The sequence below is a fragment of the Semicossyphus pulcher genome, unplaced genomic scaffold, assembly GCF_022749685.1.
Source record: "Semicossyphus pulcher isolate SPU_LCO1_2020_fin unplaced genomic scaffold, fSemPul1.0.p SCAF_5, whole genome shotgun sequence".
Lineage (NCBI taxonomy): Eukaryota > Metazoa > Chordata > Actinopteri > Labriformes > Labridae > Semicossyphus > Semicossyphus pulcher.
In genome coordinates, this window is record NW_027211726.1 from 27,395,293 (window position 1) to 27,399,593 (window position 4,301).

A 4,301-nucleotide genomic window follows, 5' to 3' on the forward strand; every position below is an offset into this window, starting at 1 on the left:
GTTTTCCAGGTCATACCTGTAAGTGTGATCCTCTGCAGGCTTTCAGGCGACAATAAAAATTTCAAATTTCTGTGTTGTTCCAAATTACATAACTCAATGCCAGTAGCACTGACAGTGATTCTGACTGTTTGAGGAGGAAATTCAGAGTCTTACCTTTCAAACAAGCCCAAAACCATGCATGTACCCCAAGTGATTCAAAAACAGATCTTTATTTACTTTTTTAATGCTTTTTCTAGGCGTTTTAGCCGAAAATGCCCGGAGTGATAAGGGGTTTTTAATAAAATATAGCCATTTTAACTTTCCAATTAATTTTAGCTGATACATTCATACAGTGAGGTGACAAAGGTGGACAGCTTGTGACTACACATTATAATGAGACCCCCTGCTTTATTTCAAATGTAACAATTTAATTATGTCCATTCATTTCTCATTTAATTACTTAACATTTGCTCTCACACTGCCTTCATGAATCTAATGTTTTTCTATTTTAGTAGTTTCTCCTGTAGATGCCTCGTGTTATGTTCATTTTATCAGCACCACACTTTAACTTTTCCTCTCAAACTTACGTATACAATAAAATAAAATGATCAGATGTCCTGAAAGGTGATGGCCTGGGGCCACTCTTCTTCCATTGAGGATGAGATCCCCTGCAACCCAACTAATCAGTGCTGAAGGCCAAAAGTGACAACAAACAAGCTGTATTGTGTGAAAATAGAAAAAAATTACATGAAGGTGAAGCGTAAGTTCAGTCAGGAAGACCATAATTTGCATGCCAGTTCTGTTGTTAATATCTCATACAATTCTGCTCTCTTATTTCTCTGCACTCATCAGCTGTACACACCGTCATTGTTAACCATGTTATCATATTGTTGCTGTCTTTTTCAATATACCTCCATTTGATTCATGCCGTCCTTATGCGCAACCCTCCACCTCGCCATCACCGCCCAGTCTTTGCAGTTTCATCAGCCTATGTCATCCCATGAGCCTCAGAAGACATTATCAGCCAACACCTCCACCACCAGTGTCTGGACTCCATGGTAGATATACTGTATCTCGCTGCTGCCCAGGGCCGACACCCTTTGATCACCATATCTCCCCGTTGAGTCAAGGCGCTTAAGACTTCGGATCAGGATTCATTACCACATCATCATTGTAAATATTTTTCCTTACTTTATTCACTGATACATTTTAATACTTTAATACTTACACATATTTGTTAGTTGGTATTTTTATATGAATTATTTCACTTCACTACCACATTGACTATCTATGACAGCTAAGGCCACAAAATGTGGCTTTAAATGCCCTGAGAAATCTAGTCAGTGGACCTTGGGAGGTTTTTTTTCTGTGTCAAGAATAAATCTACAAGCTCTGCATGCCTTAGGGCAAAACATTTTTATACACAGTTTAAAACCCATCTGTCAATGATGTACGTGTGTATCAACAGTTAATAAATGCTTCACCGTACACTGTAAAACTCTCTTCATGTGTGCAATCTTACATTAAATATATATGATATATATAGTTATGTTATACTGTGCTATCTATCATTTATTAACACCACTTAAATATGTGTCATTGGAGAATCGTTAGTTCTTAATTTATGTAATAAATATTGCATATTAATCTTACACAGGGTATTAATAACCAGACTAAATGAGACCTTTTCACAGTCTGTTATTCCATACAGACATGACTCTTCCCATGGTTCTTGTTGTATTGATTATTGGTCTTCACAGCAAAAGCATGTGCTGGATCAATATAGGCCAGTGATCACATTCACCATAATCCTGCTCACCTCTCAGAAAGAAGAATCTGTTATTGTTTCGGACAATCAGACACTTACTGGGAAACATTTGTCTTTATAAAGCACATGGATCCACCAAAACCAACAATCAATAAAAAATACAGCTGAAAAAGACGTTTCAGCCAGACCAGAATTAATTTCTGTCATTCTCAACACTCTGTGGTTTCCATGGAGTCAGCTAAGCCTTTCACTTACAGTGCATGATTATTGCCTTCACTTCATGCAGAAAGGGGGGGGTGATTTATTTTTGTTTATTCAAATAAACAGTGTCAGTGCAGCGGTCTATGACAAACACTCAATTGAATTGCTATTGTGATAAACAAGTTACTGCTCAGACACCTTTTTTTAAATGAGGCTGGAAAACAAATAGCGAGTGTTCTTGTGACTTCATTTCCATAGCAAAGGTATGAATGAACTCAGCGTCACCCCGGCGACAGCTGCTTTCTCAATCCATCCTTTTCATGAGAGAGAATATATCCGCTTAAACAGTGAAATTATCAAGCAAAGGGTCTATATTCACATGCTGTGAGTACACCTAGTGTACATTCACCCCTCATAAAGTAAGTCTATAACAAATATCTCAGTGTGACGTTTATATTAGTCCTGGTGTACGAATGTCCTATAAAAAAGAATATAAACTATGCCCTCAGTACAGATCCCACTCGCTCTGAATCCTCCGTCATTTACATTTTTCCCATTTATTTGCCAATTATGGTGAACGCTTCTCCTGACCTATGGGCAAAGTCTTTAAACTTTGAGAAAAAAAATCTGACACACTCCGGATTGATATTTATTTTTCTTTTTAGGAGGCTAAACTAACGCTTGGACAGAATAAATGAGGGATTAAACCAAAAGCAGGAAACAAATTGTTTTGCTGTGGGGCATTATCAATAATATATTTCATTTACCAGGTGTGAAATATTCACTTCCCTTCTCCTTTCCCCCTACAGAAGACAATGAATTGAAAACAGGTTTTTCATCCCACCTTACAAACAAGAGCATGTTGTGAATGTATTTAAAAAAAAAATTAAAACGTCATTAAACAGTTTTGAGATGGTGAGACAACGATAGCCTCTGTATATGGTCGCCAAGCCAGCGCACTACAAATACTTATTTTATCACAATCGTTTTCAATTTTCCATTATGAAAACCTTGTTTCTCATGTACTGACTTGAAGTTGTAATCTCGAAGATCACAGTTTCGTTCTCTTTGGCAACACCTATGGGGATAAACAGTAATTGGGGGAGCACACTGGCCAGATATTCAGACAGTGTCGCATGTGTGATGTCCACGGTTGGCTCCGGTGGTAACTCTTGATTTTCCTACGCTCCTTTGGATTTTCACTTATTTTTGAAGTTGTATCTGTAGTCATCGATCTTTTCTTTGTTTGTTCAGCCATAGTAGATTACTGTTTACTCGCAAAACTTGCAGAGACCAGAAAAGTAGCCGCCTAGCTCCGCCTACCCTCACTGGTAGTCCAAACACTGCTGGATGATGGAAATGGGTCACTTAGCGGGCGCCGCTTGTAATTCTTTTCCACAAAAGTTGCACCAGACACCCAGTCTGTAATTCTTCAAATACATAGGATTGAGATCTTACCTCATTCGGCGATAGATAGTGATTTAACAGACATTTATTTAAAAGAAAATCTTTGAGATCATTACTTTAACTTATTATAATCAAAATAACAAAGTGTTCATGGAACTGTGGTATATTTGAGGATGGTATTTTTTATTTCTTCTCTATCCTTCACCTTCTGATCAAAACAAGACAGTGAGGGAAGGACAAGTGGAATCAGACAGTCCTCTGCAACTCCATATTACTGCACATCTGCGCGTCAAGCTGTTCGTAAGACACAACAACTTCAAAGAGATCCAAACAACTCTACAGGATTTAAATCAAATACTTCTCACAATAAAACTTTGACCATAAATTCTGTTCAGTTAGCCATACATAACCATAGGAGGAATAAAGACACCCCTGATTCACTGTCACTTTGTGTATTTAAGGTAATGTTGGCTCTGGGTTTAAATTACAAATCAATTTCCTGATTTCAATCATTTTGTTCACTTCACTTTATATAAAAGTAATAGGGTTTCCCCTCAAATGCACTTCAGCATGTACTACAGTAAGTGAATGCATCACTGTTCGTACGGCCTGAAGCTCAGTGCTGATTCAGAAACGTGATTTTTATCCCCCCACTGAGCTCTCGTTAATCCCACCCTTTGTGCTGTGATTGGCCAGAGACGCCTCAAGGTCAAACCCTGTACCTTCACCCAGGAGACTTGTGCCTGTGTCCTTAGTAAAAACAAATGTCAACATTGACTTAATATTTTCACCCAAACCATAAATGGTTCTTGAAAGCAACGTCAAAGCAAACTGGAGTAACTACATCTTTTAGGTCAAAGGTCAAATCCACTGGCAAGGTTTTTGGGAATAAAAATTAACCTCATGAAAAGATTTAGATAAAGTTAGTTTGTATCTGGTTTTGAGT